General features: G+C 41.7%; 1 protein-coding gene across 14 annotated transcripts in view; it reads right to left on the bottom strand.

Annotated features, from left to right (window-relative positions):
- The window catches only part of LOC125764283 (TLD domain-containing protein 2), a 109113-nt gene that overhangs the window by 53381 nt on the left and 43343 nt on the right, over nt 1-12389 (bottom strand). Inside the window, exons 1-2 of one of the 14 annotated variants that reach the window (XM_049428376.1) lie at nt 8316-8782; nt 6214-7019 (exon numbers count right to left, since the gene is read on the bottom strand). The exons of 4 other annotated variants lie outside the window; for them this stretch is intronic. The gene's annotated coding sequence lies outside the window, so the exon portion shown is untranslated. Of the gene's footprint in view, nt 1-6213; nt 7020-8214; nt 8783-12389 lie in introns of those variants that run through there. 9 more of the 14 variants (XM_049428363.1, XM_049428364.1, XM_049428360.1 and 6 more) reach the window with 9 other exon arrangements.

Here is a 12389-nt window from a genome sequence, read left to right as displayed (position 1 = left end):
CGCATTTGCAACGGTGGTCGTATCTCAACAGCAACACTCTACAACCTCATTAGATTGTATTAGTTTTGGTGTGATATCATTACGATTGCACCGATTCGCATCTGCACTCAGCTGGTGGTCAATAGCAACGACATTCCACTGCAACTCAGGTGTAAAACGTTCGATGATGCAGATGCACATGCTTCAGCTTACAGTAAGCAATGTATTTTAAAATACGAATCGATAAAATATTTTACTACTGAGAATATGAAGTAAAACATATTAGTATCTACATGTTAAAAGGTTGCTCTTTTTTCCAAGCTCGATTATATTACATTATTTTTATTGAATGTATAGGTCTGTAGTATATGGAAGTGACATATATGTTCAACTCTTCAATCCTCCCACATGTAAACAGCCCGCTCATTTGACATTCCGTATCAATGGCACGCGATTCTATATCAACTTTGGATAATTCGCTTAAGTATGACGTGTTTCCATATACATAAATAGTTGCGCATTTTATATTCGCATGCGCGATTCCTTAAAGTGGGCTCACCGCATTTCCCTGTAAATAAGCAACTAGCTACTAATAATTAGGGGCGATCGGTTGGCTTAGTGATAGCTTCGTCAGTATCAATACAGGATAGGTCTGCTCAGTGAGACAAATATGGTTAAATAACCCTTAAATCACCCTTGATTTAATGGGTAAATTAAGAGTATATTTACTGTAGCTTAGCAGTCGTTAATTTACCCATTCGACTAGTTTGGCAAATTGATATAGGAATTTTATTCTATGTTATTATTCTCTATTCTTACTGTTTAATTTATTGGTAAATACACCGGACATGCACCAGGACAATAAATGGCTCCAGTTTTACACGACAGGACGGGCTATCAAACCCAGTATAGACCGTCTCCCCGTAGTCAGAAGGACTGACTATCCGGCTACGTGGTAAAAATCATCCTAGTAAACCAGAAATGGTTGTTAAGCCAAGAAGAAGACTCCATGGCAAGAATAAAAATATTTATTAAAAGATCTTGAAGCCAATTTTTAATCTTCAAAATCGTAATAAACATCCGATACACCGATGCTTGTTCCGACATTATGGCACTGCCTCTACAACACAGGAGCGAATTAGACAACTAGTTGAAGAACACTGTTCAAATCGGTAATTTAGTAGAACATGACCTCACTGGGAGGTATCAAAAACTCATCTGGCAATGAACTGCTACAGGTAAGCAAAGTTAAGGAAAGCTAAATATGACCCGTGAAGACATCCTGAGGCATTTGTAATACCCAAAAGAATAGTTGAAGAAAAATAATGTGTAGAATCCTTGGCATTAAAAAAAATATTCTTCGCACGATTTTGTTCGGATTCTAGTTTCGACTGGACATTGTTGGAACAAGCCTTCCCGATTATACTATTCAGTACCCCTTGATGTGAGTAATTCAATTTTTCCATCAAAAATAAATTATTGAAAACTGCACCCACAAGCACTCTACGATTATGCAGTTCCGTGTAACCACCACTAATCGGAGATGCCATCGATTGGACGTGGTAGAGTGTTAAAAAAGTGTAACCGCAATGTGAAACCATCGCCACTGCCTGGAACGAAATTTAAACCACCGGCATATCGATGGTTTGTGAGGTCCGGTGGTTTATTGGTTTCTGTGTGTGAGAAACCCGCAATAAACGGCGGTTGGGGGTAGAACAGGAAGGAGTGATTATTTTCGCACCTGACATTGAGGATCGGTGTCCATATCGAGTGAGGGTGGGAAAGGTCATGTAACGGCAGTTTGACGATAGAGCGTGCAAGTGCAACGAACAATTTCTTAAGAACCGGCTATGGTTTTACTTTTATGTTTACAATATCCATGAGAATGCACTTTAAAACCATAGTTTACGACTGGTAGCTATTGCTGAGTGTCGTATGGCCCAATGCAAGTGTAACGCTCATAACGCACAGCTTTGGAACGATCGCTCAAAAAAGGCGTTGTGAAGGTTGGAAAGATGGAACTGGTGTTTTAACTGCTTACGAGCTAGTAAAAATCTGTTTCTCGTTTATGATGTTTACGTTTGCGTGGGAACCACGGCATTATTTACCATCCCATGAGCGATCGCAGCGAAGGGAATCAATCATCTGACTTTGGGTCAGAAAAATAAAATAAACAAAACATAATATAGCAATATTCAGTATGATAAAGAGCGTAATAATTTATTTTTAATGTTTTGTAAAACGCAATAATATTCAGTTTCACAACAACAAAAATCTTGTGTCATTTTTAAAAAGTGCTTTTATGACCATTAACAAAAGCTTTTAGCCAGTTTTTTTCCTCTCTTTCACAGTTTTACACATCACTTCCATTAACCAGATAGCTTTTTTTTACACATTCGCTCGACAAAGGTAAAGGATGAACACAGAATACAAAAACAAAATGGTTTCAATCGATCTTAAACAAGCTGCTTAACCTCGGATGAAGATGTTGTCCTTTCGCTTTCGATTGTGCTCGCAAATGTATGAGATCGTCTTCTCATCATATCGTCATCATTGCAATGCAAACATACCGCACTCGCACATGATCTCCGATCGACACCTCCCCCCAACACCCGTCGCGGGGGGTTTCTTCTCTTCTTTGTTTCGTGACACAAGTGCAAATGAGTGTGATATTTTCATTTGGCTAGAGTTTGGTTTTCGAAGTCTTTAAAGCCATCTTGGAAGGCCGGTGTCCACTGAACTCAGGAAGCGATAATTAACGCTAACCGGTGCTAATTAGTGGCCGGTGGTAAAATTTCAGTTTCATCCATCGTCGCCGGCCGCCACGGATCAGTGGCTCGATGGCGTACATGGCCCGTTTACATGCGTACGCACACATACACAGTCAGCATAAATGTAAACCGCGTGGCGCTAGCATCTTGATGTCACTAGCCGAAGCTACATTGACTCACGCAATACGCAAACAATTGTGCAGTCCGACAACCGATGTAGAGTTGGTGTTTTTTTTTTTATTTGCTACTATTCACTCGTCAAATGTGCTAGAACGTGAACGGAGGAGGAAATCCGGTCAGGGTGCAATGGAATCGAACTATTTGAAGGTTGCGCATGGAGTACTTTACAACAACAACAAAAGGGTCAGAAAGGGGCATTTTTCACGCGTGCAAATCCTCACACATCGTTAATGTGCGGGGGGTGAATGGAAATAGACGTGGGGTTATGAGTATGGGAAAAGGAAAGCATCATTATGGACATTAGAAGAAGAGGCCAATTTGTAGTATTTAAGTGACGCTTCGTGTCCGAGAAACTGGTAAGTATGGTCGTGTTGAGGAGAACAAGCTCAAAACACAAAAAAGGTGAACAAGCTCGCCGAACGTGTAAGGATGTTAATTCACGCTCCTAGTGTGAAGTAGATCATCTCCTTGCCCGTGGTGCTATCGGACAAAGGTACCTCAGAAATTGTAACGTACGCAACTGAAGAAAGGGAGGAATAAAAAGCAAAACTTTTTGAGAAAGCTGTCACATAAAATATGCATTTTTTTAGGGATCCACTTTCGCTCAATGTTTGATTTTAACTTTTTCAGGGGATTCTCATTGACGTAAAGATTCAGATTTACGTCACGCAGTTTTACTATTGGCCATTTTACTAATGGAAGAATAATGATCCGATTATATAAAAACTGCCGTGCCCAAAAGATCCAACAGTTTGATCTTTGATGTCAATTTATTGTTGCACGAACTCAAGAATCAATTTGTTAATCAGTTGTAAGCATAACGCTTTCTGTTGAAGGTGGCTCGGCGATTGGAATGTTGAAACCAGTTCCCAACATTCAACAACTTCTGGTCGTGGGTGATATGTCCACCTTAACAATGATCTCGAAATAAGAAAAAAACCAGTCCTTCAAGTCGAAAGTCTCCACCAATCCTAATCCATCGGTTTTGAAATCGAAAAGCAAACATATCACCTTTCGTCCACTTCTGTACCATTTATGTTTCTGGCGAAGAAAAAGCAACACAACAGTCACGCGTTTACTTCTGACCATTTTCTAACGATCTGTGTGCAACCGTGTACTACACATGGTACAACACTGTTTGTGATTGTGGCTACTATGGCCTTCGGGTGCAGTGGCAAGATATCTGGTTTGCAGACATCGATTGCATCCTGAACGGCACCAAGTGGCGACGCCGGCAGGAAAATGGTGGACAACTAATCACCAACACCAGCGGGATGCCCAGCTCGCCTGGCAAACGATAGCTCATTTGGTTCGAGAATGCTGATGCAATAGGCAGAAGGAAACGACAAGTCTTCACAGATACTGGGGAAATTTATATTGGCAAAATATATTTCCCAAACTCTACACAAAAGCTATTCTTGGCATTTTCAAAAAGCGAGGATCGTTCAAAACATTTTATTATCTCGTTCCACCGTTTGAAGATTAATTCTCATTAGAATAAGTTTAGAAATCTTAAGAATTTCTCATAAATTTGCATAATATTACATTCGTATGTTTGATAATCCTTTAAGACATTGATCTAATTCAAGAATCTACCAATACTAGCATCACTTCCTTCTACACGCTTCATCAAAAAGCACACTTTTGTAGCTCCACGTGCTTTTATGGCATTAAAACCGAAGACCCGTACGTATAAGACACACGCTACCTGGGAGTCTTTGGGGTCTTTCTTGGCTTTACCTCCTTTATTCCAAAACCGAAGAAGAAGTCGCTACGACAGGTTTATGCGGGCCTGGCACTTTGGACACTCGCGAGAAGGTTACCGATTCGATGAGCCAGTTGGCCCGGGATGGTTGAATCATACGTATGTATGCAGCCCTGCAGCGAAGTAAACAGGAAAGCGGGGAAAAAAAATCAACAAACCGAATCGAATACAAAACCTGCAAACCGATCACACAAACACAGCTCAGCGTGGGCAAACTCGCGATCGGTCGCGAGAAAAGCAAATATGACCACAGAACACCAGTGGGAAACGAACGGGCGCGAGCTAGTGGTGGCCGAGGCTTGTTGTAAAACCAGATTTCAAATGTGTCCAGCGTAAGCCAATGTGCTCTGTTAGCGTGCGACTGTGCCGACCGGTGTCGGCTAACGGCTTCCGAGTCGTTGGATGCGTGTGCTCTATTGGGCAGGGGGAGCGATACCGGCACGGTGTTCAAAATTTGGAGTGGACAAGATTTTCCGCAGGCTTCTCACTCTGTTGGAGCATCACCAACAGACCATTAAAATGATATTATGATCGCGGAACTAGTGGATGCTTAGTTCCTGTATATTCATGAGCTTATTGTTTAGCAAATCTCATCAGTATGGGTATCAAGATCTTAATTTCTTTGGATACTCCGAATTATGTAAAGTCTAAATTTGTCTAGATTTACTGTCAATTGGGGCTTATTAGTTTCCTTTTGAACTGGAACTTATTTCCACTTCAAGCAACCAAATGTAGACGACACCGTGGATACGATCCTCCCAAATGAGACTTTCTTCTGGAGATCATCCGCTTTATCGCCCCGAAAAAGGTACGGGATGAAGGGACAACAACAAAAAAACCGGTCACGATTATGAACGGCTAATAGTGCACTGCCAACACCATTCGGGTTTTCTACACCGGGCACGACTATCTTCTGGGGGGTACTACTAACAATTGCGATGCCGCTTGGTTCGTAGCCTTCCGTGATGTGGCAGAAGCGCACATCACGGGACCGGTGTCTCGTGCCGTTCGAAAAAAAGAAAGGCTCCAACCGCGAACCAAACCTCGTTTGTCCTGAGGTTCGTCGTTTAACCATCGAACCAGCTAAGGGTGAATGTGTGCCGTGCGTTTGGTATGGGATACAGGGCAAGCACTGTACTGGTTGGCTTTCTAAGCGTTTTTGGGGTAAGATCGTAGCAGCAACATAGAGCAGATCAGATGTTCTTCGCGCATGTCGTGGTGAGCGTACAGCTGAAAATGTCTCATATGTAGAGTAATGATCTTTCTTTGCACAGGTGACAAATGCTATAAACCTATGAGTATGACATTTCGCATGAGTATGAAGTTTAAAACAAACTGTTTTGAGGTTTCGTTCCGATTTGAAATTGAAATTGATAGTATACAGTCAAATAAAGAACCAACACTTCAAACTCAACATTCCACAAATCCTAACAGTACAATCGTTTGCCTTTTGATTCTTGAGGATCATTATCGATGGTTGATGAAAAATGGGGATTAAAATAGTTGTATGTAACTTACTTTAGTACAGCAAAGACAAAACTAACGATCTCTTATATAAGAATAGTTGAAGTTTTTTTTAAAGGAAAACTTCATAAATTTACGTCGTACTTAAGGCGCATCCAATAGGACACCTTCTTCTTCAATTTACGGATGTTATGGCACGCGGACAGTACACGGATGTAGTAAACGTAAGTCAGGTCGTGTTACTATCCAATACTATACACATTTACACCGGGTCGTAATCTGCGGTCAATGGAAGCTCGATGTATGGATGTGATCTTTTAGTTTTCCTTCCTCTTTCGATGTATAGGTATGTACTGATCAGCTGCCTCACCCTGTACGGGGGATATAGGCAGCAAATGGTCAGAAATGGCGTTTCGGGAAAGATTATTTTTAGTCACTTTTCTCGTGTACGAAACAGATCGCACAAGTAGCTTGACAATTTCGATGGTTCGATTTGCAACTTCAACACTTCCCGGTACTTGTCAAAGAACCTACAAAAGGTTGGTTGGTTTGCACTTTAGAATATCAGCTTATTTTTTATTCGCATAAATCACTTCGTTACACATACACCGCTGCTTGATAGGTCATGAGGATGTACGGAACACACTTCGACGGATGCACAACATTAGCCTTGTTAGACAGGACACACGGAACACAAGTGTGAGCCGTAATATCCGCACTCACACGCACTGTTACACGCACTATAGTATGGCAGAGAATAAGAACAAGAATCGGTGTAGAATGTTGGCGATCGGAATTGATACTTTTGATCTCAAATTTTGCAGTCACATCGCACTGGTGGCACTTTTTATTTTGTTTAGCTAGTTGGACAGAGAAATTTGAAATATTAGACAATATTTTTCTCACTAAATATATTCACTAGACAATGAAGTTTTTGGACACTAAGGTACATCTATGGGCGATTGCTGTATCAATGTGTGTCGGTATCTACTGGACTTAGCAAATGACTAAAGCTCTGAGCCTGTCCGGGTGAGATGCTCAACTATCAATCTATGAACTGGGTTTAAACTGATAAGAAAGACACAAAACTCCCCTAAACGTCAGGAGCACATTGCGTATCCACAACGCACAGTGAAAACCACCGGTAAATCGTCACATGTGCGTACGCGTTGTTATCTCGGCACACAAGGGGAACGACGACAAAAAAAAATAGCCATCAATGTCGATCACTAGCCCCAACGGCGTTACTCTGCAACGGAAACCACTCGCAAACCAGACAGCAAAAGAGGAGCAGGCGGCGTCTAACTTTCACTTGCAAAAAGAGCGTTACCGAGGGTGTATGCGCACACGGTGCCAAACGCGCTCTCGTTTGTTTCGCCGTACGATAACGCAGACGATGCGCCACCGTCAGATCTTGCAGAAATAGCAACACTGTCGTCATCACAGTTGTTGACTCGATCGTATGCAACCCAAACAGCAAACAAACCGTTACCCTAGACCAAGAAATGCGATCCAACAGAGTGGAAAGAGAAACCCCGCCCCGGACGGGACGGGGAGTGGATGTTGTGGAACACAAAGTATAGGAGGTGGCATGAAACCAAATATGAAAAAAACAGAACTGATGGTAACGACCCGCGCCTAGACGCAACGCACACACCGAACACCGATCAACAGGAAAAGAGCAACAAAATGCGCTCGAAAGCAGGAAAAATGTAGTGAGGTGGTTGAAAACTGCACAATCGTACGCAGATGCGTTTTAAATCCTTGCTTGACACTTGCACTAATCAGTTCAGGGAGTGTACGACACCATGGTGATACGGATGCTGTTCCCGACGGCACACTATCAAGTTCGCAACACAAACAATCGGACAGGTGTTTCTTCGATGGTTCACGCACACTTCCGCCCCGGACAGAAGAAACGACACTTCTGTTCTGAGTAAACTGTGTACCATAACGATTGGAAAGATTCTGCTGACGGGTTGGCGATCACGCTGGAACGTAACGCTTGACCCCAGCGAAACCGTTCAAGATTTTACACGTTTCACACTTCCTCACTTAATCGGCACGTTTCCAGCTTTATAAAATGCAGATAACTCCGTACGGCCGAGGTCCGGATTTCGAAGACAAAGAAAGAAAAGCATAAAAAATAACCATACGAAAATCGCGCAAGAAACAGCGAGCCTTTGCACGAGGCACTAGCGTACGTTGGAGCAACTGGTTTGAGACTAAAATGCGTGTTTGCCGTTCGAAAATGTTTAATAGCTTACGAGCGCTCGGTTGGTAGTAGCACGATGGCGAAAGACACACGATCGTACGCTGATCGGTTACCATCGGACGCGTCAAACTGAGTCCCGAACCCCGTGTAAAAGCTCGGCGCTCGGCAAACAGTATTTTATTGCGTGTGTTCGCAAAGCTTTTGATTGAGTTCGTGTGCATGGGTACACTCGTGGGTACCGGTTTTATTGTTGTTCACACCTTTATCCACCACTGAGTTACTTAAGATCGAGCTTTTTACCATGTGATTCGCTGCACCAACGAACGATTTAAACGCAACGCAATGCGATCGGAAGGTTTAAAGTTTAGTGATGCGCTTGTTTGAACATTGGCTTTAGTGTGGTTTTATATTTAGTAGTTTTATACGATTAGTCGAACATTGAAATTTGATTAAATTTACTGGTTTGTTCAAACACTAATAAATATAATTATATCATAAATGTCCACCAAGACCAGACTATGAGTTCGTCAGTTAGTTAAATTCGTCTTTATTGTTTACTAGAACATAATTAAATGTTACACAACAATGTAGTTAATTTTTCATAATGTTTTCGATTAAGTCATCTTTCCTCATTTAGGTAGAGTTATTTCTTACCATTAACCGAGATTTTTTTTCCTATTAAAAAAATGTATTGTGAGAAAAAAGGTCAGACCAAAATAAAAATACACTTAGTTGTGTTCTAAAGTTTTATATCAATGCAGCACGACATTCAGTGGAAAAATGAATTTGGTGTTTACTTTATTTTATATGCATATCTCTTGCAATCAATTTCATACGGTCTATTTAGGAACGGTGTGACCGTCAACCTGTTCCAACTTTTGCCTGTATCGCAAATCAACCGACACCTTATCGAGCTAAAACAGAAAAATCCATCAGCAAACATTATCACAAAACCAAATCAAAAGTCAACCTACATTAGGCTGAAGAAAATGGTTAAATTGTTCAAAATTGTAAAGTTGGCTGGCGGGTGCTCTCCTCCACCACAGTTAGGCTTGATTAACGAAGCAGTAAATTCTAGCAGCAGTGCCTTAGAAACTATCACCTCTACAACTGGTTCTCAACGTGGCCAACGGAAAGTGAAAGGTAATTCACGTGAGGCAGGTCACAACCAAACGGTCACTCGATGCCGGCCTAGCGCCACCACCATACCATCGGCAGCACGCGGCAGGATAAAAACGGTAGGTACTAAACATCTATTTGAAGCACACATACACCAATATCTTTCCTCTTCACACCTTATGTTTCGTCCCCAATCGCGTTGCAAACGGTGTCGGTTATGGCCCCATAATGCAGCCACCTAGATTGAGTGTTGTTCTCACGCAAATTTGTGCAATTTGTTCACTCCATCGTGAGCTTCAATCTCAGTGGGTCGAAAGGGCTTGCGTGTGTGTGTGTGAAGATAGGGTGTGTATGAAAGACTTGTGGTACAAAAAAAAATCTTACAAAGCGAACAGATTAACCCTCTCCCATTGGATCAGCAACTGTGCGCGCGTGCGCGTAGGTTTGTAATTTTATTTAACTTAAATCTTGCAAAACCATTCGCAAACCACCTGTCACGTGCTGACATGGCGTTAAACTTTTGACAAATGAACGATTAACGTGTTGTTAGCAAAATGTTAGTTTTTGATAACTGGACAGCTTCTCACCGGACAGCAACTTAGCCGTTCTGATGGGAACGGATTCACGAGAATGTCAATATGTTTTTTTTTAAGAATTAAAAGAGCTTTTGATGTGAACGATTTGCAAAGCTTGTATCTTATTTGCTAAAAATTTGAAAGTGAAAACCATACTCAACGGGTTTGATTGACAGCTAAACTAAAATTTGAACAGCTCACCAAATTGAATTGGATGACATGCACATTGTAGGAATGGGTTAAATGAGCAGATTGTAACGATAACGAAAATCGAAATATCATGATTTGGCAAAAGGAACTGCGCCGATTTTAATGCATTAGGCTTGCTGGTTTAATAAAAAAAACCTATAAAAGCCATTGAGTACAGGGGTAACTTCAAGGATGTTTTGAAATTAATAAAAAAATAGTAAATATCGGTCAGATCATATTGAGCGTGTCAAGGATTTCAAAATAGATGAACATAGAACAAAACTATATTAATTGAAGTTAACTCCAGTAAAAATAATAACAATCATAAAGCTCAACCTCATAAATTTTTATCATCAGTTATTATGCTGCAGCATAATTATATTGAGCATAATATTGCAGTGCACAATAATACAGTCATCTATTTAATTGTTTGTTTTCATCGGCTATAAACAACGACATTAACAACGGTGCAGAGCACTAGCAAGTGTGTATGAGAGAGAGAGCCTCCAAAGTACGGTCAATGCAAAACGTGGCATCATCCGGTGATTAATTCTCGCACTTGTACTTGCGAGTAGGTTTTACTGGCCAACCGTTTATGTTGGCGGAAAATTGGCTCGATCGGTACTGGTGGTTGATCGCGAGAGCTCTTGATCCTTGAACGATAAATAAACTTCTCCCTCCGGTTACCCGCTGAGTGTTCCCAGCACCTTCCCACCACGCTCCAAATGTTAATCATTTCAACAATGTACTTCACCACTCTGCCATCCGTAGGTTCAACCCCAACAAGATGATGATTATTTTTCTTCTGTGTTTTTTTTTTAATATATTTTTTCATATCTCGCTGAACGCAAACAAAAGGTCAAATTCGTAGCAAAGAACTCCGCACAGGAAGCGCTCACGAGGGCATACGGCGTGACTTCGATGCGCGAAAAGCAATCGCGCGCACGATTGGATAAAGCGTCCCTTTTTGCATCATCCGGCACACACCAAATACGCGAAGGCAACGCACGATTCGTAGGCGCACGGTGGCACGCGCACGCTGGCATCTTCAACCGCGCCGTGATTAATCATTTTCCCCCGGTGCGAACGATTACGGAAGGACGGGTTCAGAGCTTTTACGAGCTGTTGAACGGATGCGGTCTGCTATATTGACAGTTGCTGGTAATTAATCAAGCGATTGTAACTGTCTTTCAATCAGCGCTTGATGCTATTAGAACCTTTCTGTTTACAGTAGTTTAAATTATCTATTTACTGTGGTTCACGTTAGTATACGGTATGACCTTATTAACAGCTACAGTATTGTAAAGTAAATATCAAAACCAAAACCGATAAATAAGCTGCCAAAACCAACCTTTTCGAGACCAAACATTGTGCTCTTTGAGAAGGAATAAAGACGAAAATATCAACTACGAAATACTCTTCCAAAGCATTGAGGAGTTTTTGTAACATCGTTTCCGGAATCAAAAAAACTGCAACTGCGCTGGTCGTTGCATGTCTGTTGTAAATATTTGTACAAATTCCAGATAAAAAAAGCACAACCCATTGCATGCACATTTGCCAATAGCAAGCAATATATCGTTCCCATCCGACAGGTACAACGGTGCCATAAAGCAGTATTCTTCATTCTGGGGAAAAGTTCTCCCGAGAGAGAATGTGAAACGGTGGTTCCAAATAACGGACAACTGTATCCCTTTTCGGTGCAGTACCGAAACCCCAACCGTCTAGTTCATCTTGCCAATACCCTTTTAGAGGGTGATGATGAACACTAACCTCAAAAAAAGACAACAATCCCAAAACAATGAACTTCCAGTAAGCTCTTCGGCAAGAACCCGTGCCCGTCTGTTGTGTCTTGTTGCTACTCATAATCGATTCGCTCGCAGTGGATCAACCCAAAGGCACCAAGGAAAACCGGACGATGGAGCTTTATTTCCAACCCGATAGCCTCAAAAACCCATTCATACCGGTGAACCGCATTAAGCGTGGCTTTTATGGGAATTTTCACACCATAAACAAACGTGCCAATGGGTTTGAAATGGTGCATCTACCACCATCTCCCACCAATATGGGGGAAAAACGGTCCCACTTCGTGGTTGCAACAGAATGCAACTGGACGACAATGAGCTGCACCGGCT

Source organism: Anopheles funestus, chromosome 2RL, assembly GCF_943734845.2.
Source record: "Anopheles funestus chromosome 2RL, idAnoFuneDA-416_04, whole genome shotgun sequence".
In the NCBI taxonomy this organism is placed as follows: Eukaryota; Metazoa; Arthropoda; class Insecta; order Diptera; family Culicidae; genus Anopheles; species Anopheles funestus.
Note: the sequence above shows the minus strand (reverse complement) of the source record. Positions and strands in the feature narration are given on the sequence as shown.